The sequence below is a fragment of the Falco peregrinus genome, chromosome 2 (assembly GCF_023634155.1).
Source record: "Falco peregrinus isolate bFalPer1 chromosome 2, bFalPer1.pri, whole genome shotgun sequence".
In the NCBI taxonomy this organism is placed as follows: Eukaryota; Metazoa; Chordata; class Aves; order Falconiformes; family Falconidae; genus Falco; species Falco peregrinus.
This window is the reverse complement of record NC_073722.1, coordinates 73471308-73497715: the sequence shown is the minus strand read 5'-3', so window position 1 is coordinate 73497715 and position 26408 is coordinate 73471308. Positions and strand designations below refer to the sequence as shown.

The 26408-nt window shown below is 41.1% G+C and overlaps 1 protein-coding gene and 1 long non-coding RNA gene across 3 annotated transcripts in view; one reads left to right on the top strand and one right to left on the bottom strand.

Annotated features, from left to right (window-relative positions):
• HPGDS (hematopoietic prostaglandin D synthase) overlaps positions 1-10116 on the bottom strand; it is a 30172-nt gene extending 20056 nt beyond the window's left edge. Inside the window, exon 1 of the mRNA XM_005232527.4 lies at positions 10070-10116. The gene's annotated coding sequence lies outside the window, so the exon portion shown is untranslated. The remainder of the gene's footprint in view (positions 1-10069) is intronic.
• LOC114010823 (uncharacterized) lies at positions 326-26408 on the top strand. 2 transcript variants are annotated; one of them, XR_008746076.1, is made up of 6 exons: positions 326-453; positions 1977-2186; positions 18069-18229; positions 19164-19188; positions 19506-20851; positions 24874-26408. It is a non-coding gene; the product is annotated as an uncharacterized LOC114010823 (long non-coding RNA). The 2 variants fall into 2 exon arrangements; XR_008746075.1 differs by lacking the exon at positions 24874-26408 and having other exon boundaries at positions 19506-22021.

Below are 26408 nucleotides of genomic sequence, written 5' to 3'. Positions count from 1 at the left end.
TTAACGTACAAAGAATGGAGGAGATTGTAGCTTTATTTTCCCCCTGTTTCTGATTTTGTGTGGTTGTTTAAGAGCAAGGAATGGCATTTTTAGAAGAGCATGTGCTATCTGAATTAGATATGACTTAGTGATTTGGGAGTTAAAGGAGAAAAACCCCCACTTGATCCTTACTTTCCTGTTTTTTGTTTTTGTTTTTGTTTTTTTTTTAGAGGCAAGCGAATATGACTGATGCAGTGCCTTTGGAGAGGATAAAACCTTTTACATGCAAAACCCACAGTGACCGCTTCCCTTTAGGGGTGTTTGCAGAGCTTCGTCATGAACACCCTGTGCTTAACGCGCTGCTCTCACACGGCTCCAGTATCTCACCTACCTCGAGCCTGCTTAGCCCTGTGTTAGCGGAGAGCTGTTGACAGCTGGAAGGCATTTAAAAGCACCAGAATAGAAGATTTTAAGGTACTGTCATGAGGAAAACAGTAGACAACTATATATAGAGCGGGCTGGAGATGAATGAAGCATAACGCTTCTGGTGGCGAGTATTTTGGAAGAGTCTAATTCTTACTGTGGGGGAACTTTATATACAAAGACATCTATAATCAGGAGTAGCGAGATGATGTAAAGAAAAGGGAATTTTGGCTCAAGATCAGGAGGTCTTTATGGCTGTTGTAGGAGGCTGTGGAATATTTTGGTCTGTCAAGAAAATGGCGGAAACTATTGTTTGAAATGTCTAAAGCAAAACTAAACAAATTTCTAATGAATACACTGTGAAGAGTAATCAAATATTTGCAGTGCTGATGCACATTTAAGCTTATGAATTTTTATCCATCTGTGAACAGCAAACAACCACCCTACGAGGAGTTTACCAAAACTACTTGACATTTTAAAGGCCTCTATAGCTTTATTGTAAGCATGTTTTTGTAAATGTTTGTAGATTTTATTTTTTATTTATATTTATTGTGAAATGTCAGGAGTAGTGCTTCCTAAACAATTGCAGATACATTTCTAAATGAAAGAAATGGTTGTGTTTGGAATAGCTTTTTGCCAAACATACGAAGCAAGTTGTTGGCTTTTTTCCTTATTCTTTTTGCCTCATTTTCCCAGGAATTTTGTAAAGGAATAGATGATGAGAAACAAATCAGAAAAACTTTAAAAATGTCCAAAACTATTAAATGATTGAAAAATATCTCTTCTAGGGGGAAAAAAGGTCTATTTTGAGTCTTTCAATTCATACTTTTGTTTTGGGGGGCAGTGACAAAAGGGGAAACTATTTAACATTATTTCTTTTTTTAGGTTTAGTTATGGTTTAAAAGTACTGGAAGATGTTGGGGGGGGGGGGGGGGGGGGAGGACCTCAGTGCCCAGACTTACAAACATTTAGCCAATTGCTTAATGTTATTAAATCTGAGTTCATTGCAAAGCCAAGTGTGCATAAATGCAGGAGGGGGCTGTTTTACCTTCCCCCAATAAACCTGCCATCTAAGCAGCATTTTTTCAATTTCTAAAGTGATGAATACACAGCCAGGGCCCACCTGTGCATCTGCCCTGCCCTACTTTGACAGTGCCTGTGGAAACCTCTGCCCCAGTTTTATTGCATACAACTTTCAAGCGAAGTCAGCAAGTCGAAATTTACTAATAAATGTGCTTTAATACTTCAAAGTTGTTGACCCTCTTAGCTGATTTTCTAGCTTTCGTCTGTGGCTTTCTTAAAGCCAGCTTAACTGGCTTTAACATACCTTTAAACAGAAGATTAGTGGATCTTGTGATTAAATTCAACTTTTGGAGCCACTCAGTTTCAAAAAATCAAACAGAAAATCTGAGAGGTCAAATATGTGTAAAAGGTGGCATCCTCTACATTACAAGTCAAAATTCAGGTTGAGGTTACAAGTATCTCAAACATCTTGGGACAGATTTAAAATAATTTAAGACTGTCTTTATGGAGATACTGTATTATCTGATGAGTTTGGGATGTTTTTATTCCAGTTCCGAGCAGGACTAAGCAATCAACTTGAAAACTTCAGGCAAGATTAGAGTGAAAAAACAGATTCCAGGAAGGAATCAGCATCATTCTCTGAGAACTAAAATGCTGAATTTCAGATAGCACTAGTACAGAAAAGAAAAAGCACTGGCAGACTGGAAACGGTATGAACACACTGGGAGAATACAGAAGCAAACAATCCCAGTACCTGCAAGGTATGCTATACTCTTGCTTTTACTAGATGATAGCGTATGTGTCCCTGCTCTGTTTTAAAGGGTAAGTCACAAGTGCATTGCCTGCATTTTGTCTGCTTAAGATGAGTTTTGGATATGCGCCCAGAGCAGGCTGCCTGTGCCAGCCTGTGTGCAGTTCTGCACACCCAGCCTGAGCCTTTGCACCATGAAACTAAACACCAAAACTCTACTGGACTTTGTAGATGAACTGTGTTTCATCTCTATTTTGGAAAATCCAGCCCTCAAAGTAATACAAGGAAATGTTCCTTTGGCTAGTAACAGACACCAAAACCTGGACGCAGATACAAAGTATGTGAATTCAGAAAAAGAAGAATGAAAAAAAAAAACAACCTCAAACCCACAAAAGGCAGGACTTCATTTCATTTTCTTGGATAAGGTTATTAATATTTGAGGTGACAGGCAGCAAAGAGCTTTTCCCTGAGCTGGGGGTGGAGGGGGAGAAACCAGCCAAGTTGAGCCATTTGTTCGCATCCACCCAAAGTCTAAGAAAGCACCTCGTGGTGCAAAGTCCCCTTTAATTGTAGTTTGCACTGTGAAAAATTAAATTTTCTTGCCTTAAGGTTTAATTATTGTTAGAGGATTTAAAAAGCCCAACTGTTCCCTCTAGCAAGCAAGTAGGATTTTGTTAAGGCTCATCTGGGTATTTCTAAAAATTTGGGACTCAAACTGTCTGCCTGGAAGAGACGATGCATTGCACTGTTTGTATATTTACTTAACATCTGGGTCCTTCATTAATTTAGGAGTCACTTAACAGAAAGTACCACAGCTAGCACCTGACGCGGCGTTGCCTGGCCATGGGCCTGCCATAAGGGAGAGGCTGGAGGTCTCAGCTGCCTGGTACCATTGTCCTGGCTTGATTTGCAACCAGACCAGGACATGGTCCTTGAGAGAGCTCCATTTCATTTCCCTGTGCTAATACAACCTAGGACTGCATCTGGGAACTCTGGGCCTGTGATCGGCCACCGGGAGAGCAGGCTGGACCTGTGCTTGCTGAAGGGTGTGAGAAAGGAAGGTGCTGCCATGTCAGATGAGGAAGGAGAAAAAGTCCCCCCAAGGACTGCTGAATGATGTTTCAGTCAACAGATACCTCTGTTTATTTTATTATAAGATTAAGCAGTTATAGCAATTCAGAGTGTTTGGGTTGCTGGAGCTGATATTCTAACTTTCATTTTCATGACTTTTTAAGGTGGAAGTATAACAACAGATCAGCTTCCACTCACATAAACCTCCAGGTATCTTTCTGCCAAGGAGCATCTTGCTAAGTGTGAAGCAGAATTTGTGCCCTCTCTAAGCAATAATCTAGTCCAAGTTGAAAAGCTTGGTGGACTTTTTTTTTTTTTTTTTTTTTTCCTCAGTGCTGCTTTTAAAGCAGTTGTTATTTCTTGAAAAGCTGGTGCTGCAAAGTTGGCTTGGAAATTAGACTAGTAGGTGTGAAATAGATGTATACCAGACAGCTTAATTTGAGGTATCGTACTGGGGTGCAGGGGCACTGCAATTCCAGCCAACTCGTATATTTACTCATATATTTCTGTAATGTGCCGTGCCACGTATACATCTTGATGTTCGTATCACCAGTATCAGCTGAACATTTTCCATTAATGGTAATGCTGGCAGTTCAGAGGCAAAAATATTCCTTCTCTTCCTTACTCCCAGTCACAAGGCCCAGTGGTGCTAATGTCAATGAGGAAACTCCAGTCAGGAAGGGAAAGGAAAGAAGCTGGCTATGTCTATGGGGTTTTTCCTTTGTATATGCAGTCAAAAGAATCTTTACACATTAAAGGCGTTTTTCCTTAGGCTATTGTCTCAGGAGTGACCTATCCAAGTATGAAGCATGGATTTTTGGTTCTGATCCTTGGGGGCTGGGGAGAGTTGTGTTACTTTATGGAGTACAAAGAAAGAGTTTTAACCAGGAAAGAGACTTACACTGCCTCATTTCACCTCAGAAACAGTAGGGATATTACATTCAGTTTTGCCTGTCTTGCTTACTGTCCTTCTCAGATAGGTGAGTTCCCCCACCCTGGAACTGGAGAGCAGAGTGTCAAAGCAGCTTTCTCCTTCCTCAATTTCAAAAAATATTTTCCTGTCCAAGTGAGTCTTCCTGCCTTCATGTTTTGCATGTTCAGTTTTTGGAGGAAGGAACCAGAGAGACAAGACTTAAATAGCTCTTGTAGAAGGCAAGTAAAGAAAAGTTTTCACAGCTATAACTTTATAAAATGCATTTCACGGTTTTAGTAAGGTAAGAAAAATAGGAAATGTCTGTTTCCAGTATGTCTTCCTTTTTATTTAACCAACCTAACAGTCATAAAGGTTTTGGGAAAGGTGTTCTGGGTTACCTTCTCCTGCTTGAGCAATGATGAAAAAGCAGGAGCCAACTGAAAAGCAGCCTTGCCTTGTCTGCAGGGCATGGTGCAGCTCTCCTGGTTGCCGATCAAATCAGTTGCTGCAGGAATGCCTTATATTCTTCTCCCTCCGATGAAAAGTTACCCTCTCTAAAGACTCTCTGTGTTTATACTGTATGTCTAAATTCAGAGCTGAAATTACAAACAGAAATAGTGGTGTATTGGCCCTTTTGGGGGCAAAAAGACTTTGATGGTAAAAAATCTGTCCATGCCAGCCAGAAGCAGCCACAGGGTGGGTGTTGGTCCCCTTCTGCCTCCTCGCTTGTGAGGAAGGTTGGCACTCTGCTGGTGAAGGCATTGCCTTAATCCAAGCTGTTTATCTGGATGTAAGTAACACTAAGAGAAATACCTTTTGCCTTTCCCTGGAAAAAACTGAGGGGGTACAGTGTGTACCTTATGTGACATACTCCCTGAATGGGGAAGCTAATAACTTTAATATTCCGGTTAGGAAAGAGAGAGTTGAAGAATCAGGATGGTCCTCTTTTATTGCACAGCGAAAAGGGAAAATGCTCATTTTCTTTTTCTGGAGCATAAATGTCTCCTGCTTTTACGATGGAGTAATTTAAATAAAATCAGGGGTTTAAGAGAGAGTTTCACTGTTTGAAAACTAAAAATTGTAATGAATGGTTGGTTTGTGGGGTATTTTTTTTGCCAAAAGATGTCCTTATTAATTCTTTTTGAGGGTGAAAGATTGGAGAATATTGGCAGATTAATGGAAGACTGCAGATCTTCCATTGGAAAATTTCCACAGCAGTCTGTGTTTTGACAAAGAATAAAATGAAAAGCTTTAAGTATATCTAATTCCTGTCAGCTCTGTCTGACATAAACTCTCTTTCTGAAGAACAATAGTCTCTTTCCCTGCTCTGCCCCAATTATAGAATATAAACATCTTCATTTGATCCCTTCTTTTTCTATGCAAGATAGCAATCTGAACCTTGGAGAGAAAAGAGAAAAAAATGTGTACACTCTTTTCTGTTTAATACACAAATCATCTGAAGTAAATGCTTTTGCAATTTGAGGTAGGGTTGAATTTTGAAATAACAAATCCCAAATGTAATGGCTGTGGCTTGATACTTAGCATGATTTTTAAGATTAGATATATGCATGGCTTAAAGCACATATGTATGTGTTGTGTGTGTGTGTGTGTGTATATATATATACACACATATATATTTCGTGGGATTTTGCATGTCTTTACCCATTGTACTGGTTATTTGCAGCCTGTGATGGAAATGAGCCTCCTAACATGAGAAGAGTTTTTAAGGCATTGCTGTGGGATTACTGAGAAGTACTAATGATACAAGTATGTTGCATGACGGGACGAGTGAAGCTTTGCTGTGTGCGTGGGGGCTTTTGAAAGCCTGATTCGTCAGTGCACAGCTTTAAAGAAGAGGCTGTATGAGACCTTAAAGCATTTGTCTGTCCAAGGAAGCTCCAGGGTTGGTTTGCTGATGTGGGAAATCAGAGCTCTAGAGAAATCCTTCAAGAACCCTGGGGGAAAATCTTGGTGAAAGAAAGAGGATTAGAGAAATACTTATTCTGAGAAATTTTTTTTGAAGGTGAGAGTCCAGCGAGACTGGACACTGAATGGGCGGTCACTGCCAAGGCTGTTGTTGGAGGAGAGCACCAGGCTCCACTGGGCTTCTCCAAGCTGATTTCGTGGTTGCTGCTCTTCATGTGACTGCCCCTCAGACAACTGGTCAAAACAGTAAGAATTCGGGTGTTTGAAGTTTACCCCATTCATTTGAACTGAAGTGAGTGAGGGAGTGCTTGCACGTCAGCAGGTACAGGGTGGCAGAGAGGCTGTGAGGGGCAGGGCTTTGCTGGGCTGCTGCTGCAGTGTGCTGCTCCTGCCAGGCTCTTTGGTTTAGGGCCTGAGCATCTGTGATGACTTTTGCTCTCGGTCTGATCCTCAGTCTTTTGATTTGCAGCTACTTGGCCCCAGGTTTATGTAAATAAATTCTGAGCTTGTTTTGTGCAGCCTCCCAAGGTGTAATGAACTTTGAAGGAATAAATTGCACACCTGAGACTGCAAAATACTGGTAAATAAAATTGCAAGAGGAGAGATCGTGGGGAAAGACACAGACTAAGGAGTGGTTAGGATAATTTCTCGGGAGAGACTATTTAAGTCTTTCATTTCCTCATCAGATGTTTTAAGAATTCCCTGAAGCATTTTGTGGTAGAAAAAAAGCCTAAATAATCTTAATTCTTGCCAACACCAGTCATTCCTGTAAAATTCATGGCTTGCATCTGTCTCTGTAGTCTTCAGATAAATCAGCACCCCCTCTACAGTATCCCTAGGAAGCAGAGCGCAGTGAGTCATGTTGCTGTGTGTTAAGTGATTTAGCTCTCCCAAGGCAGCTGCTGATTTTGCCAGGATGGTTTCATGTCCATTTCCTCAACTCTCAAGCTTGTCCAGTGCAGCAATTTGTATAACAGCTGTCTTCACCACCTAGCATCTTTCCTTGGATGTGAAAAAGTTAGCTTTGTTTCCTGTTCCAGCCACGTGTGTGTGTATGTACAAGGGGGAGTAGAAATGCCAGATTCTTACCCCTGCTAGTCTGAACTACTTTGCTCTTCAACTGTTGCATATTGTGAATCTTCTGTACCACTTGCCAAAAATAAACAAAATTATGGGCATGAAAGAAAAAGAATTAGGTAGGTTTTTCAGCACAGTATATGCTCACTTTAGCTGGCAAGGGTGAGACCAGGCAGGGTTTTATTCGCTTTGCAGTGTTCTCCAGCACCACCCACCAGGTCTCCTGGTCACACATTCCTGGTGTCCTCCTGCTCTGCCCTGGGGTGCCTGGCACATACCACCCTGCCCAGGAGGCACCAGCACGGTGGGCTGGGGCACAGATTCCATGCTTTTTCAGATATTTTGAAATTGTTTTCACAGCCAGAATGAGTCTGAAGAGATCCAGGACCTCGCTAAAGTGCTCTTGGGACATTGCCAGTCTTCTTGAGAGGAACAGCACTGGCAAGTGTGGACCTACAGCCCTGAGCAATGCCTGGCCAGAAATCTGGGGACCACCATGAGTTAGTTACAAACTGCTCGGTATGTAAAACCCTAACCTTGAGTCCCTACACTTAAGAAGAAAGTACTTTCTGAGCAGCAGTTTCCGGCTGATTTTGCCTTTGTTCATGGAAACGCCAGGCAGAGTCTGGCTCTGGGGCAGTGTCCATTGCTGCGGGTTCCTTGCTCTGCCCTGGGGTACCCCGGCACAAAAAAAATGCTTGTTTACCTGAGGCATACATTTACAGGGACTGGTGTCCCACACTAGTTCTTTCCTGTTGTCAAACATCAACTAAAGATTGTGAGACAGTTCAGACCATCCTTTCTGTAGACCTTTCTTTGTTTCCCTTCTGCCTTTGCCATCTGCTACCCGAATCCAAAGCACAGTATGTCTGTCTGGTATTGCTGAATGTCCCATTTCATGCTCATGATTTACAGAGACATTTCAGTAATGTTTTTAGTTACTTCTAAAGAGGTGCAAAATGAAGCATTTAATTTTTTTTTTCCAGTTCACTGTACCTTATTATATGAGAGTTTTAGCAGATTGACTCCAGATAAGTGAGGTTCTTCAAAGTTACAGCATTTTAAAATGTATATGTGGGATTTGGCAGATTCTTCCCTCCCCCCCGCCCCCCCCCCCCCCCCCCCCCCCCCCCCGCCTTGGACTAGCTGGCAAAATGGTGAAAAATTCACGTGTTTGAGATTTGCAGCATATATGATAAGTCCTTGGCTGATGTGGATAAGCATATCTTTTAGTGGCATGGTATGCCACTTGCTAATCCAACAGCAGTATGTCAGTGGGTTCTAGGCAGTGTAATTACTTGCTGGTAAGATTTTGATCAAAGATATTTTGAAAGCGAGCACTATCTTCAATTACTTCTGCTTTCTAACTGCTTAGAAGCAGGTTGTGTGTGGCAGACAGCAACCAGAAATCTTAAGAGCAAACCCTTAGAGAAGCAGTGTGTTTGTCAGTGGCACAGGAATGTGCGGCACTGAAGATGACTGACTGATGTGCTTGTGTGTGCAGAAACCCAGAACTCTAAGAATTACTTTGTGTGTATTTTTGGTTTAAAATTTGGATTATTCCAGTCTTCTTTCTATCTAAATAGATTTGTGTATCTGGGTGTGCGTGCATCTGCAGAAGAGAGTAGTTCACACTACGCATGCATTTGTAGGGAGAGGTGGTTTCTATTTTGGATTAAAGAAAACAAAGTGTAAACAAAAGTAAACAAAAGAACTCTATGTCTTTTTTTTTTTTTCCTTTTCTTTGCAAAAGTTGCAACTTTTCAGTATGAAAGTACCAGTGTTTACAAACAGTCCTAAGGAGCACAGCAGTCCAGGAAAAATATTTTATAGCTAGAGTTTGTTTCCTTGGATAGTTTGAAATGGGCAGGAAAGAAAGGATGGCTTTTAACAGAGGAAATGTGCGCAGGAGGATCATGCACACAGGCAAACTATGGCAGTGAGAATTTGGGGGTGTGTGGGGTGTGGAAATCCTGAACAGCAATTCAGAGTATCATTCTGAAGCAAAAGACAACAAAATCAACAGCAAAAAACCCTGTGAGTTTAATAAGGAGAAAAATGGAGCAAGTGGAGGCTGATTGCAGTAGGTTTGCCTCTATAGAATAATGCTGGGAATTAGAATGAGAGTGTGTTAATCCGCTGGTGAACTAGAAGACAGGAATTTGGAAAATGGACAGAACAGTGCACAAAAATGACCTGGAGGAATTATTTGGTACTGCTTAACATTCATCTAATTTCTCTCACATTAGCCTAGATTTGGCTTGGTTACATAAATGAATGCATATAAATCAGCATTTACATCTAATAGCATATTGCTTTGAAATTATTTTTCACTGAAAACTCCCTGCAGAAGGCCAGGAGCTTCTCCACACCAGCCTTTTGCTGTTATGATGATCTCTTTGGAAAGCATCTCTCTGACGTGTACCCTGATTATCAAAGTAGCTCAGCACTGATAGCACCAGGCACTGGTGAGAAATGGGGGCTTGCAACAGGCTAGTGATCTGCCTTTTTGCTTCTAGAAAAGCAGTTCATAATTTCTGAAATCTGATTGTAGCGGCGCATGTGATTGTACAGATGTCTTAAGTACAGCGGGCAGTTTAAAGATGCCTGTAAGTAGCAAAGCAGGTATATAGATGGAGTACTTGAGTTACACTTGTGTAGAGCTCATGGTTATCCCTCGCTATGCCAGTAGCACTGGTCAGAGACTCATGTTGAATAAACCGAGCAAAATTCTTAGAAATTAAATACTCTCAGTACTTAATCTACATGTAACATAATTTGATGAGACTTACCCCCATGCATCTGGTGTAACAGTAGCCCTGGGGAGGGCAGAACAGGATTAGAACAAGAAAGGGGAAAGAGAGGAACCAGACCGAGGCAGTAAGCAAAGCCAAAACAGAACTCACGCTGGTGCAGTGATACGTGGTCCCTTCCTCAGTGCACAGGAGTCCTGAGTGCCAGCCTCAGTGGAAGAAGCTTATATATACACTGTTTATTAATATGCAAACCACTCCCCATGACAAATATGTCATCATGCCTTTCTCTCTCTCCCCTCTCACACACAAAACAAATGCATCATTTCTTCAGATAACAAGCAAGCTTTGTGACTTTTAGGACTGCTACAGCAAATTGAGTACTAGAGTTTTTCAGCTTGTGCTCAAGGGCGAGAAGTACTTTCAAGTGCCATTTAAAAAAAATAGAATAGTAAACAGACACTAGGGAGCTGAGTCAGGTGACGGGTGTTTTTTTAAAATGTAAGAAGTGTCGAGCAAGCCAAGAAACATCTGTCTTTTTTTTCTTTATACTTCTTTGTATATAAAAAAGATTATTTCTATGTGAAGCCCTACAGCATCTGATGTAATTGTAGAACAATGCCTTAAATAGCTGAAACCTCATTAAAACAGAGGAATGAGAAACAAAAGCAACCAGAGAAAGAAAATACAGGTTCCAAGCCTTTGTCATAGAGAGCGAAGCGATTTATTTTCCTCCATTGTCAGTGAAGAAGGGGAAAGAGTACTTGAGCAAACTCTGTCTATGAGTAATGCACATTAGTAGTTAGAGCTCTGCAATGTTGCTGCTTCTTATCTGTCGTGGATGTTCTGCTTTTTGGTCTGTTTCTTTTCTTTTTTCAATTCATTTGTACTTTGACCTTAACAAAGTCCATTCAGCGTTGCTGTGTTCTGCTTTCTTCTTTGTGTGAGACCAGAACACAGCAGCGTTGGAGCAAAGCTTACTAGTGCTAAAGACATAGGTGTGATGTGTATCAAACAAATCTGAATCTTTGAGGCCTCATTCACTTTGTATACATAAATTGTTATGGGTGTCCTTTTCAGGTGCAGAGAGCAGTGCTAACCAAAGTGCTTTCCCCTCGGATGTGCCAGATCCTTGCAGCTTGCACCATGACTCATTTGCCACAGGCTGACTCATTTCCACGCAATGCATGTTTTCCCATGGTATGAACAGCTGAGTTTTCAACCACTAGAAGCATTTACAACTCTCAGAAAGTTTACAGAAAATCCCGAAGTATCTTCTAATTGGGACTGGAGTAATCAGAGTTGTGAGCCAAACTGCCAAAGCTTACCTTAATGATGGCCCTTCCTTGCTTTTGGATGTGCCTTTGCTGCAGATTTATGCTTTAACATTCCTTTTCTCCAGTGTATCAGTGCAGGGGTGGTGGTTTTGATACATCCCAAAAAAGGAAGTATAAAGTAGTTTAAGTAAACCCACATTTCACCAGTTTTTAATTGCTGGGTTTACATAAAGCAGTATCTGTGGGGTATGACAGTTCCTTCAGTTGCAGAGAAGCAGATGAGATTTTTTTTTTATTTCATCAACAGAAAGCTGAAGCAATATTTAGGGTTCTCTAAAGCTTTACTCTTGGACACAAGTAAATGGACTATGAAATAAACCTTTTTTACAAATATTTGCAAGATTTTGAGACACAGAGAGGTTTATTTTAAGTTGGAACAGAGCAGCCTGGAAACACAAGCAGTGTTGTGGGATCCAGTTCTCAACCTTCTCAAAAGGAAGCTGAAGGTAATTGTTTTCAACAGACAGCAGTTTAGTCCTACCTTGGCAAGGTCAACAATGATAATACATGGTAAAGCATTAGTAAGAACATTGTTAATTTTGCTTTTATTTTTGATGTGAGGTGGTTAATGAGTTAAAACTCTACCTTCACTCCAAGAGTTCTGTTCATCGAGTTGGTGTGAAGCACAAGCAGTTCTTTGTGCTACGACTCTGCCTCAAATGATTGAGGAGGTAGTAAAAAGCCCTTTTCCTCTTTGCCTGTATAAAATCTTTAACGTGGATCAGGGAGAAAATCTTTCCAACCTGTGGCAGAACTGCACTGGGACCAAATTTTTAGCTTCATCTTTTGAATGCGTAGCTCAGCCTTTGTTCAATGGCTCGGACATTGTGCGCAGGCGTCATTCCCACTGCTCAGCACTGCACTGAACACCTTCTGGTCTGGTGGGAAGCACGGTTATACAAACAGTGGGATTTACAGAAGCTGTGCTCAGGAGTACCTGAGGTGAGTCCAGTTCTTTACGAGATCAGTAGGTGTGTTTCTTCTGAAGAAAAAGTAATTCTTCCTTTCTGCCAGGTTCTATTCAATGTGCATGTGAAAGATCAAGTAAATTCCTGCGCTTCCTAAAATGGGAAGTGATTTGTGCCTGCAAGTTTAAAATAATGAAGTTAGTAATGCGCTGAACTGATTTAACCTTAGCTCCCTCTGTTGATGGTTTCTTACAGATTAAGCTCTCCATTTCTGCTGCCCTTTCAGCCTGCAACAGCTGTTGATGGCATGAAAAATTTGCTGAACTACCAGTTGTTTGCAGTCAAGCTGGGACTGTGTATCGGTTGCACAAGGCTCTCCACCTAACATGCTTTTTGCTTCTGTGCAACTTAGGGAAGCTTTAGGGCTGTGAGAACAAACTGGTCAGGATCATGATGTATGAAACAAAATGTGTGCAAGGCCTGAGTGGAAAGATCCATTCAGGTCAGACACCTTCCCCTCGGACTGTGGGATCTTCACGGCAGGATCTGCAGTGAATCACCCCATGGCTCAGCGGTTTGCATTTTGACAACTTTGCCCTTTGGTCATGGAGCAATGCCAAGTTTTCTTGCAGTTGGCCAAGACCCATGGGCAGCTTTGCGGGCATGTGTCTGGTGTTGCGTGGAGTCACCAAGTCAGTGAAAGGATGTTTTCTGTGCATTGCATACGGGGATGTGAAGACATTAACTAAATGGCATATTTTCTTTCTTGGTCAGCATGGGCACTCGCCTAGCAGTTTGAAAGCCCTGATAAATGCAGAGGAAGTCACATGGATTAAAATTAAATCCAAGATTTAGTCTGGCAGATGTCCCCTTCAGAGCATTCACAGGCTATTACGGGATGAGTACACTACAGGGCAGATCTCTTGCTCTGTGATTCCCTGTTGCGGGATCACTCTGGCTATTTACTCGTGGCCAGCCCTTCTCCACCTCTTCTTTCCCAGTTGCTGCTCCACCTTGCAGCCCTGAGTTGACAATTAAGCAGAAGATTTTGAAATGGGACACAGCATCTCATGCTTTTGCCTGTGTTCCATTGTAAGTCTCTACAGCGAGATAGCTTGCTTACTGTGTGTGGAAGCAGAAACATCTGCAGTAGAAGCATTTCCCGGCAGCTTGCTTTGGGAACAGCAGGCGCCCAGCTCTCCCCAAACTGAAATAGGAGTAAGTATGTGACCGCATTGGGCTTTTCCCTGCTGGAAGGGAAATCCCCAGGCTTTTATGGTGAGCCAACTTTTGCACTGCACAAGACATGACCATGTTATAGAGACTGGTAGCCCGCAATTAGGGCATCTACTTGTGTGTGCAGGAGAATAAATCTACTGAAGCACTAGAAGTTTCACTATTAGTTTAAATATAGACATCACGTTCACTTTGCCATTTCCTCACCCCATCCCTGCCCTTTTTTTTTAATTAGTGCTACGCTACTATCACAGACTTGAGCAAACGAACACTTAGTATCAGATATAGGAAGTGAATAATGATACTTCTCATAATTTTTAAGCCCCTTATTGAGGAATATTAGGCTTATATTTAGAAACATGCAAATGGAACAAAGGTGCTTGGCCTTTTATGTTTGTCTAATAGAGGTCAGCAATTTGCCTTCTCTCTTAGCAAGCAGTAGATTCAGCCAGAGAAACACAGCTTCAGACAGACCTAATGTTTGGCAATTTCAGCTTAAGTTTACAAACAGCTTTGCTCAAAGAAGTGATGTGGTAGGGATTGAAAATACCAGGTCTTTAATTTTGGAAATATTGTCATCTTTAAACTTTTTATGGTGAATTGATGTTCTTGTTGCTTTTTTCTAATTTGAAATATAACCATTAAAAAAAATTACTTTAAAAGCACCATCTGTATGAGTAAAAGCACATTCTAACAATTGTGGCTTGCTTTGCTCATGCATATTGCATTGCTTTGTTTATGATATTTTGTAAAAAATATACAGAAAGGTCATGAATGCATTTGAAAGAAATTATCCATTCTTAATCAAATGTTCTTTCAGTGTTACTGTAGCTCTAGTAAAAGGTAATGTTTAATGATCAATGAGATCATTAAACGAGCATAATGAGATTTGCTTTTGAAGCAGAGCAGCTTAGAGAAGTAATCAACTGCAGACAAGCCTGCAATTTGGGGGTTTTGAGTTTAGCTGAGAACTTTTTTCCTCTGCTCCTGGCAGCAGGGACCTTTTGTGCATAGAAGAATGAAAAGCATCAGCTTGAAAGATTAGTCTTCAAATTGCTACATGGAGAGCAAAAGTAGTAAAAAGCAGACCATTTGACAGTTCTTCATGTTTGGAAGTGGTCTCTTGGCTTTATTCATAAGAAGTAGGAAAGTTCCTGGGTGCAAGTGGTTGCATATGAAAGACCCTGATCCAACCCCCAGTGAAGCTGGCTTAAAGTGTGCTAACTTCAGCAGGCTCTTCTCTCAGGTGCTGGTTTTATACTTTAGAATTTGGGCAGGACCATAATGGCTCATTTGTTCAAAATATTTGGAATTACTTTTTTCTAGTGCATTTGCTTCAGAATTTCTTGTAAGTAACACTAAGTCCTGAGTTAGCTGGCAGACTGTTTACTTTCTGTATCTTAACACCCCTGCGTACAAGAAACTGGCCAAGGTAACAGGAAAACCCAGTTACCCTATAGAATGCATTTATCCTAATAGCTTCTCCAGCTTGGCAGAGGAGCAATGACAGTCTTCCCAACTCATAGGGAATCACGCGCATACATGATATTTAAGCACAAATTCTTGATGAATTGCCAGAGGACCCATCTGTTCAGAAGATGCAGCTCGGCATAGAAACACAGAATACTGGTTCTTGCCATGTCAGCTGACGGGCGACCCGTACCTGTTTGTGGTCTCTGTACTGATGCTTATTTTCCCATTACATCCTGCAGAAATTCCCTCGTGGAACTGAAAAAAACCCACATGGCCAAGTCAGGCCAGTCAGCTGCTTTTCTTATTTCAATTAATGTTTTGTTGTGTCTCTGTAAAAGGGAAGTAAGAGTTAAGAAATAAATGTCTGTGTACAAGTTGCAGAAGATAAGAACACTTTGTTCCTCATTTCATGCATGTGGTCAAAGCATTGATGAAAATTGGAGATGGAGATGCTGTTGCTTATGTTTGGATAGTTAAGTCACAAGCTTTTGTCCCCTTGTGGGCTCTTGCAATTGTATCACATTGCATGAATGACTACGTAAAGGAATCAGATGTGCTGTATGAACAGGAGACTAATCTGTGATTCACAGAAGTAGGCCAATGCAATTAGTAAGATGTTAAGCCTCATAATGTAATGTAACATGTGCTGTCTGACTGATTCCATCCACATCAGTTTCAGCAGGGAAAACATTACACAAACGTGTTATTTAACAAGCAAATATCAAAAGTTTTTAAAAGAAGCCTTAAAAACATTAAGCTGCTTCATCTCATGAACAAGAGAACTGGATGGGCTCCCTAGGAAGCCACCAGGGAGTCCTGAGCAGTAGGACCTGGGCAGGGAAGCCACATCCCTGTTCACAGATATGCACTGAAAGGCTGAAGGAAGAGAAATTCTTCACTTCAGCCTTCTGAAATGTGAGAGTTCCCCCCAAAGTAATCTCTCCACGTCATCCTTATGATTAAAAAAAATATAATAATGAATCATTCGATATCACAATCACTTTCAAGGAAACTCAAGTGGATTAAAAACAGGGTTTAAAAACTTTGTGGGTTTTGGTTTTGGTTATTTTTTGTGGTAGCTTTCCCCCACCCTGACTATTGCTATAGGAGAAGTTTTCAGTTCCTGGAGGTATGTGGGTATGACCTGCCAAAGTAAGCAAGACAAAAAAAGCAGCGCCTAAGCCTTAGTTTTGCTACCATGCCATAAAGCTGTAGGTGTCTTATGAAACACAAGCGAAATACTTCACCCTGCCTAAAATGCAGAATTCTACTTTTAAAGGAGCAAGCACACACACACACCCCCCCCGCCGACTCCAGTAGTGACTTTCCAACAGCAACTGCTCTAATCACGATAGAAAGCAGTACTAGTAAATCTAATGTAAATGCACCAGAGGAATACTTGCATTTGTTTCCAGATGACGGAACTTACCCAGTTCTGTAGCTAGCCTACATCTAGAGCTCACTGTGTCCGTGGTGTTTTGGTATGCTGAAGAAGCTCAGAGGAAGGAGACATACAATATATATAAGAAAACCCTATTGAAAATATTAGGTGAGGAATGGACAGTTTACCTCAAGCACTGGATGTCTTTGATTAATGGTGAATTTTGAGGAAGAATTAACACCAAGGGGCTGAGGTGATTCTTGGAACCAATTGCAGAGACAGGAAAAAGAAATGGTGAGTCTCTTTCTGAGCACCACAAAGAAAGTTGAACTCAAAAACCAGGGAAGCTTTGACTGTGGAAGTCAATAGAAAAGTAACAGAAACGAATAGAAAATTGTCTTGGATTTATAAGCAAGGAAATCATCCGTTTATTCTTTTATGCTTAAGGAAAAAGGGACTCATGTGTGTTCTGCTTTTAAAGATCATGGCAAAACAAAAATAATCTTGTATTGGATTACCAGCTGTTCTCCTTCCTCCCTGGATTAAGCAATAATCTGAAGTTCTTAAACATAAGTTACTCAGGTGTTCTTTGCTTTTTCCATACCCAATATAAATTCAAATTAAGTAGGTAAAAGGGATTTAGCTGACTCTGTTCTTCACCCCATTTATTTGTCTGATGGTTTCTGAAACTGCAGACAGCCAGCTCTTGCCCAAGCGCAGCTTGGTCACACAGCTTGTGTGTTTCCAGGCGAGGTGGATGCACTGTGCATGTGCCACGTGCAGCACGTGGTGGTGCCTCTGGCTGGCTGAGCCTTGCGAGCACTTTGGCTAACGTGTGCTTCCCTGCCCTGTGGCGCAATCGCTTGGCCTCCCAGACTTTCATTCACATCCTCTTTTAGTGCGATGCTCTGGTCAGGCCTATGGGCATGTCTTTAATGGTACTTGCTTCCAGTTGCTTGAAGCTCTGGGCGCAAAGCCACAGGTAACCGGGTGCAGTAGGCAGCCGCCTTCCTGAGTTGCCCATAGAAAGTGAAGAAGCACGAAGCTAGGTGCATAGACTAAGAAGCCATTTCTAAATCTAGCCATAAATATTTTACTGCTTTATCTCTGTCTTGGGCTTATTTGCAGTTGTTGAGGCCCAGGGGCTAAATATATTAAGGCAGAATCTTTTGTTGAGTGGCTTAAAATGCAGCAGAAGGGGAAGGGAGCTAGTATTTGTCTGATGTTAGACAGGTGTAAACTGAAAAACTAATTAAAAATTAACAAGTATCAGGCATGGTTAGAATGAGAAACAGTTGTGAAAAGCTTTGCAGGGAGAGCAACAGGGCTTCACACTCTTGTCTCACAACCCTGAAGAATAGAGGGACGTCTGCCCTTTCCCTTTTTCTCAGGTGCCAGACAGAATAGAATAGCCCTGCCAGCATGAAGCATGGAAGGATGATCTGGGTCAAGATGCAGTTTCAAACAGCAGCTGTGCTCTGTGTTCCTGTTCTGATAACCATGTGTAGCGGTAGTTATGAAAGTTATGAGCAAAGCCAGGAACACTCTGTCTTTACACTACTTCTGTAGAGGCAAAATGGAAGAAATAATATATTTTCTGGCAACATGCTCGTTTTAGCTTCGGGGAGATATTTGGAGGTACTGCTAAGTGCCTTGCATGCATTTGGGTAGACATATCCATCATCAGCAATCGTCCATAACTGTACGGTTTCCAAAGTGACAGAGATGGCTCTGAGCAAAGTGACATAGCTAGAGGGAAGACACTTTTGGGTAAAATGATCTTATATAAAACTAATTCAATTACTTTTTTCTGTTAGTGGAAAACTATTCATCAGCTTCAGCGATTTGAGCTTTAATTCATGTGAAGACCAGAGCTTGCCCTGTTAAGATTCCTGGATTTGTCGTCTTTTCTCCTCGTTAAAAAATAATGTGAAATGCCTCCAACTTTCCAGGGATGAGACTTTCAAGGTCAGTATCAGTATTTCTATTGCCTTGCCAGAGTCAAAATACATTCCAGTTTCCAGCTGCTTACCCTTGCAGAAGTCTGAAATGATAAAGATTCCTGTTTAGTGAGTTGTTCCTAGGAGGTTCCTGGTTTTGAATGGTTGGTCCTCCATCAATCATGATTTCATTAAAATGTTTATTTCTGCCCGTTCTCCTCCTCCCAATTTTCTTTTCAAAAGATGGAGACAGCATAAGTCTGTGAGAAATATTAAGACATTCAAATGCCCACCAACCTTCACTTATTTGTTCCTGTCCCTTTTTTCCATAAACTGCAGACTTTTACAGAGTGAAAATCAGAAGGGAGTCTCCTGCTTTTGGCAGATGCTGCCATGTACCTGGCTTCACACATCCAGCAAATACTGACTGTTAGGACTACATGTGTTTTTCTGTTAAATTTATAGCTTGTTGTTGTTGATTTTAAAATACAGAAAGTCTTAGTGGCAAACTGCAGTGGTATTTGCACAGCAGCTTGCTCTTCATGTTTGCTGTATGTGCTAGGAGTGTTACTACCGCACTAGTTAGAGGGTTAGACAAGTAAAATTGGCACTTCACCAAAAATGTTTCTGGGTTTGGGTGCAAGTGGTATTTGAGAGTCCTTTGTTAACAGAAAGGAACAACAACAACACCCACCACATTAAAGCACGCCATGGCAAAAGACCAGGTTCTGCTGTGTTGTAGACATTAATATTTTTGTCGTTGTCTACCGTGGAAAAGTACTTGGACATTGATGTAAAACATTTTATTTACTTGTACATCCTTTGGACCATTCCATCCACCCTCATAAAATCATAGGAAAACATAAATTGCTTGAACTACAAGTATTTTGATGTCTTATCCAAAATATTTACTGTAATCTTAAGGCTTTCGCAACACCATCTTTATCTGTGTGTTTTTCTCAGGAAAAACAGATTTTTCCAAGAGCGTCAAGTACCTGTAAGTACAACCTGTAAGTTGTCCTTGTCTCCATGGTGGCTTTTGTTTTGTTTTGTGGGGTTTTTTACTGTTTTGATAACTAAAATAATTTCTTAACTGCCATTTCTCGTGGTTCTAACCTATTTAGCAATGTCTTACTACATGTCACATGGTTTGACATACAATGCTATTTTATACCAAGCATCAAAATGTGAATATACAGCAGCCCACAAGTAATAGAGGCTCCCCCCAGCCCGCTGTATGTTGAATGATCACTGCACTTCTGCAGTGGACTGAAACTGAGACAACATAACGTATCTGTCTGCTTTTTTTTTCAGTGCTCAGCTTTTCTGCAAGTGGTGATGAAACCACCCACCCCTTCAGACAATGCACCCTTTTGTTTCCACTAATTCAGACAGCAGCAGGAAGAGAGGAAAGCAAGTTGTAACACGGGGCTTGGAGGAGCTCGATGTTGTTAGGGTGGGGTTGAATATCACATGTACAGTTGCACCAGGCTGGTTACATGCCTAAAGATAAAGCAGAGGTATTTGTCCAACTCTGAATGTTATGCTGTTAGTCCAAAAGCTTGCCTACAGGCAGCTTTCTTGCCTCTTTACTGGTCTCCTGACCTGCCTGAATGAGTGATTAGGGAGTTTTTGCTCATCCAGGTAGTGTCCGGAGTTTGTTAGAAGTCACCCAAGCCATCCTCATCTCATTTCCATCTCAGTCTCCCTGCTGAGCTACATATAGCAAAAGCTGCTGCTTTCCCATCATGCAGCAAATACCAGTCGCGAGGTCAGACGGGGCATGAGATCTCGTCTCGCAGGGTGCTGGTTGGAGCTGGAGAGATGCAGTCTACACTTGGCCAAGTGAGAGCTGGGACATTTGAGCTCTCACAGGCTGAGTGCTGTGTCCTGCACGGATCCTTGCCTGTGTGCAAGCAGGCCTGAAGTCTTGGTGTACGCCTGAGAGAGACACAGACAGCACTTGCTTGGGTACCACTGTCTCTTTTCAGATGCTATTTTCCCCTTATTTTCTTTTCCTGATCGCTACATTCCCCAGCACAAGATGATACTGAATCATTTCCTTCTGTGCTGAGTGTGAAAATCGTAGGGTCTCCTTAAGGGGTGAACTCTATCTTTTCACTGCAGAGTATATAATCCTGATAAATGGATTTGCTGCCTTCCAGCAGCAGAAAGCCATTACAGAATATGTTCACCACACTGAATATGGCTCTTCTTCAATACTAAAATGCTTCCTACTGAGTACTCTCTGCTTTAAAATTTCCACTTTTGTTAAGATGTCAGTAAACTTACTAAGTTCTTTTTAATTTTTCTTCTGCCCAAACTCTGCTATTACACAGACCTTCAGTAATACATTTCTATTTTTCCTCTAAAGAAACAGAAAAATTATTGGAGAGGAGTTCTGAATTTTTTGCCAGGGTATTGAAAGAAATGACGGTAGCTGTGTTCTTGATAGTTAATATATTTTGCAAACATTTGAAAGCTGTTGAGTGAAAGTAACTGAAATTGAAGGTGTACATTCATTTAAGGAAGTTGATATAAAAAACCCAACAACATTGCTACCTGCTTACACCCTGCACTGCTGATCTCTTACCATGAGGACAATTCTGGCCAGAAAGGAAATGAGAAGGGTCCGCAGATGATCAAATCCAGCTAGTGAGGTAAGTAAGGATCCCTCTTTTCTGAGTTGTCTGTGTAGATTTCTATCCCCAGTAGAAGCTGAAGAGTGACAATTCTCTTTCCAAGCTGAGATTAATCAGTTACCTTCTGATAGAAATCAGGAGGGGTGAGGGCTTTGAGGACACCATGTGAGACACGACGTAGTGCTCTACAATGAAAACACAGTAAGAGTTTATCTGGGAGTAGCTATATGTGCATTTGAATGTTTGGTATCAAGGGAGAATTTTGTCACCTGCAGAAGTATTTGATTTTATTTATTTGATGAGTTTGTTGATTTGGTTTCTGAGTGGCTCAGGGATGTGTTTGCACTCTTCGCAGAGGAAAAAGTTTAGTAAGGTGCACTTTCTCACAAGGTTTATTTTACATAGGTCCTTCTACTCCTAAGCAGGGAACTGAACGAAAAGCAATCCCAGGCAATGCAAGAATTCTCTCTTTTAGCACAATGAGTTGCTGGAAAGAGGATTTGCCCTTTGTATGACTTTGGCTGCAGACACTATAGCCAACTGCTAATGCTGCAGATGACATCTTTGTTCCATTGCTGAAGCTATCTTTGACCTCATTTCCTCACATTGCCCACCAACTAGAGACTAATCAATAGAGATGATTTGCAGTTACTTGTAGCCCAATGAAAACTACAGAAGATGCAAAAAAAATGATGTTGTATGTACAAGAACATAGCAGTAATAATTTATTAGTATTGCTGCTGTGGATTATGGTGTTATTATTAGTCATTTAGGTTGGAAGGGACCTCTTGAGATCATCTAATTCCACTCCCCTGCTCAAGCAGAGACACCTAGAGCCAGTTATTTAGGTCCATGCCAAGTTGGGTTTTTAATGTCTCCATGACCTCTCTGGGAAACCTGTTCCTGTGTTTGACAGTCTTCACAGTAAAAAAGTGTATTATTGTGTTCAGATGGAATTTCATGTGTTTTAATATATATCCATTGCCTCTTGTCCTGTCCATGGGCACTACTGAGCAGAGTCTGACTCCCACACCTTCACCCTCCTCCCCTTGGGTATTTATAAATATTGAAAAGATCCTTTGAGCCTTCTCTCCTCCAGGCTGAAAATCCCCAGCTCCCTCAGCCTCTCCATGTATGAAAGCTGCTGCAGTCCCTTAGTCACCTTTGTGGCCCTGGGCTGCCCTCACTTCAGGAAGTCTGAATTTTTCTTCTACTGGAGTGCCCAGAACTGTGACTGTAGCTGGTGAAGGTACACTCACCGGAACTGAGAACCTAAAACTGTTTGTGGACTTGTGGTACCCCCTGGGGAAGATTTTGCTACTTAGGTAAATTATGCTAATTTAGGACTTATTCCAGGAAGTTGATGTACAATCTCAATTTCTGTAGCACTTGATGTGGGCTCTTAGCACAAAGGAAAACACTTTTGAATCCTACACAACAGAAATGTGAAAACAGCCTGGCCTGTTCCTGATTAAGTTAGACTTAAACCCAGTAGTGGCATCCTTGCAGTGGCCATATGCAATAACTGAGTAGAGAAGACAGATAGTGGATGTCAGAACCACTGACGTGATGCTCTACAGCTTTTATGCTATAGCTCCTCTTCCCTATTGAGACACAGTCCTGAAAGTGGTCTCTTCCCTGCATTTGAAATCAGTTGACTATCTTCCTAGTCATAGGACGGGAGGGTTATTTAGCAAGTCTTGAATCACTCTTTGATTCTGAGATAGTGAAGGCAGAAACCTGGAAGCAAGGTTTTGTGTTCTTATGCATGACATACACGAGGAAATGTAATTCTCAGCTTATGAGTACTATGTGCAATCAACCTAACTTACAGAAGTTTATGAGAGTGCTGTTGTAGGTAGATTTGCCAGAAGAAATATTTTACTTAATTTGTAGAGATGGGTATCTCAAGCAAAGAGAATAAAGACTGCTGAATAAGTAATCCTACGCCTCAGAGAAAAATTGGAAATTGATATTTAAATAAAAATGTCTCCTAGCAGCACACAGTTTAAATAAAAAAAAAATATGAAATCCCTCACCATGTCAATGGAAACTATTTGTAATCTGGTGAGGCCAAGTGTTTACCTGTAATATGCACATCCTCATTCCAGAAGAGTAATAGTTTTCATCTTCCAGAAGCTAAAGGACTTATTAAATTGGCTTATCTAGTCTCAGGTGTTCAGAGTGCGACTCATTCTTTCAGACACCATTTTCTAATGCTTTCCAGCTGGCATTTACTACTTTTTTTATCATGAAAGTTTTGCTGCTTTTCTGCTCTGGGAGCCCATGGGATAGGTAGGGCTCTACTCAACATGCTGAATATGTCAGGCCCCTTGGAGAGTCAGAAGAGAGGCTGTATGTGAGCTGGTGGAACATGTCCTTTGAAGGCAGGCTCCCTAGCAGCAGTTAAGCATTGCAGGGGGCTCGTCCCCTTCACAGGGGCATATCTGCCACGTGCTGCCCTTGGGGTTTTCATTAATTGGACAAATTTGATTAAGGTAATTTCTCAGCAGTTAAGCAATGCAGGTAAGTGCAGCTGTTCACACTTTGTACTGGGAAAGGAGGACAGAACAGTAGTGAAGAAGCTTCAAGAAATATAACATCTGTGTAAGGGTCACTTTCCAGGAATGAACAGAAATGAGACCCCGACCAGCAGGCATGGACCTAGCAGGGAGGGTGTGAAGCACTGAGGGCTTCAGCTGCCTCTGTGTAAAAGACAGAGGAACACCTAAAATGTAAGACACTTTAAGCTGGTTTGAGATTAGTGTTTCTGCCTTAAACACTTGTGTTCTGGGTGAACATCACTTAGCTTATTGAACGTCCTCCAGTCACTTGTAATTTCAGTCATTCCCCTGCATTGCCAGTAGGGTACTTGCCAAACTGACGTCAAGTCTGTGGTATGGATCATGTTGACAGGCATGAGATATCCTGCCTGAGAAAGGCAGTGGACTGCCTTTGTTGGGTGTCCCAGAGTGGTCAGACATGCCCTGTTACACACCCAGAGCTTTAGGACTCCAGAAAAGGGTATGTGCATTTACAGATAATTCAGCCGTCAAAATCTCCCATGATATTGATTAAATGAAATAAAAGTGTAGGAGGAGACCTAAATCAGCTTCTGATTAATGGGGCAAGAAATTATGTCTGTAGGCAGCAAGCTATTCAATATCTGCCTTTTGTAAGATCTGGTGGATGTCCTCTGAAAAAATCAGTGATGGTCAGTGTCAGAAGCAGGATACTGTGCTGGGTGAAACTCGGCTCTTGGCTGTGACTTGCATGGCTTCAGTATGAATAAAGAATGATTTCAGAAGAGCTGCAAGACAGGATTATATCAAGTATTGATGCCTCAAAAGTAGGGCAGGGTTAAAGTAATGTCATTGTGCCACTTCCAAAGAAAATTTGTAAATCACAGGAGAGAACACAACAGATTATTGACAAATAAGCTTAAGGAACAATGGATAAAACTACACTGTATAATTTAAATCCAAGGTAAAAAAAAAAATCCAATATTTGTTATAGAAGTACTTATTTAGGAAAGGTAAGGTGAAGTGCTCTTTGGAACATGTGCATGGCAACTGGGACAAAAGTTAAGATAAAATCAACCAGAAATACAGTCTTCCCCCACACCCATTACAATGACTGTCTGCAGTAGAAAAGATATATGCACGTTTTTTGCATGGTTGAAGCTTAGCAAACTCTTTCTTTTATTGCTAATGTTAGAATCCTCTTTGTCTGAGATGAATGTTTCTAGTTATATATTCAAGGAAGTGCATCATGGCCAAGTGCTTTACTGAATCTGGATGTAAATGAAAATATTGATAGAGTAAACTATAAAGAACGTCATTAAAAATAAACTTAATTTGGAAATTCATGCTTGAGTGAAGGATCCTATTTTCCATAAACATCCATTCAAATTTCCAAGTTGCTTGGAAAATAAAAAAAATTATTGCAAAGCAACAAAGGAGTCTCATTGTGGCTTACATTTTTCACAGGTCCAGCATGTTGTAATGTCTGTACTAATTAACTTGGTGTTCCATGCTTAGTTTCAGCTTCTGAAATACCTTGCTGCACTGAAGATGTTTCAGCTTTCGGCTCTATGCAGGTTGAGCTCTTCTGCTGGGAAGTGAGTGTGAGTGCACTGGCAAAAGGTGATGCTGAGGATGGATTTGTGAACGGCACTTCTCTCCTTGTCAAAGGCTGGGAAGCCTCCGTGAAAGCAGGGCTTTCAGGCATGCAGGAAATGCCCCCTGGCTGGTACAATTGATCACACCACTTTAGATCATCAAGTGAACTCATTCATGGCATTGGTTTACGTGTGCTGCATCTTTTAAAAATAATGCTGTTTTCCATGCATACTCTGTGGGACTTGTACAAAATATCTTGACTGCCTGCTGTCTTTTGAATATCAACACAATATGTTTTATAAATCACATATACAATGACTAGGCAATGAAAAATTAATTGATTTTATAATGAAGCATGAAATCAAATAGACTTTGAGATAGAGTTGGGAGATGCTGGTGTCTGATCTGATTAAGATCAATGTCATTTTCTGCTCATTAGAGCCCAGGCGCTGCTGCTGAAGAAGTCATTAGTCTTAGTTTAGCGGTTGTAGAACAGTTTGACAGGGTTTAGTTAGTGATACATGAGCAATGATTGAGTCCTAGGGCTCGTCAGTGCAAAAATGGGACTGCAAAAAAACTTCAATGGGCACTTTACCTTGTCATCAGGCAGTAAGTTCTTCACTGAACTGGAGTAGGGAATGTCCTTATGGGTAAACACAGAGAGTACTTGGTGAAAAATTTGGACAGGATACTTTAGACAGACTGCTTCTGAATTTCTTTTGTTTAAAATCATTTTGATGGACAATAGGTCTAAAGAAATTGAAGATGCCCAACTGCTTTTGCTCTGAGGTGTGGTTTTATTTAGTTTTCTCCATGCAAACGGTGACCTGGGAGAAGTAAGTTTGAGAGTGCAAGGATTCTCTACCTGGGAAAAGTTTTTCATCCACCTGAAACCCTATGGACTTGTGTTTTCACAATCAGGTTGATATTTTTTGGTTTATAGAGTGATGCAAGAAATACGAGCTCCAGGAAACTGCAGTTGTATCATTGAGTAGTAGCCTGGGTGAGGAAATGTTCTTTACCTTGAAGAATAAGCAGAAAGTGTTAGTAGAAGAATTTATAGGAAAGTAATAATTACACTCACCTGATGCATGCTACAGAAATCTCTCAGACTGAAGGGGATTGTTATGAGCTAAGCAGGATCTGGAATTGCCCTGCACAAGAAAGACTGGTATTTGCTTGAAGAGTTTTGCTGATATGAAATGCTCATGTTTCAATTTTTTCCCTGGGATTCAAAGTCCTTAAAAATCAAGAATTTACAAATGTAGAAATATTTTCAGTCTCAACAAGATATTTGAATACTTCAAGGTTCATAAACTGCATGTGACTTGAATTACTGAAATCTCCCAAGGCACTTTGTAACCTCAGTACTTATCCACATGTTCCCCATTTTGAATGCCTTTGAGGGTTGGGTAAGGGAAAAAGTGTCCCTTAAAAAAAAATCTTTTATTATA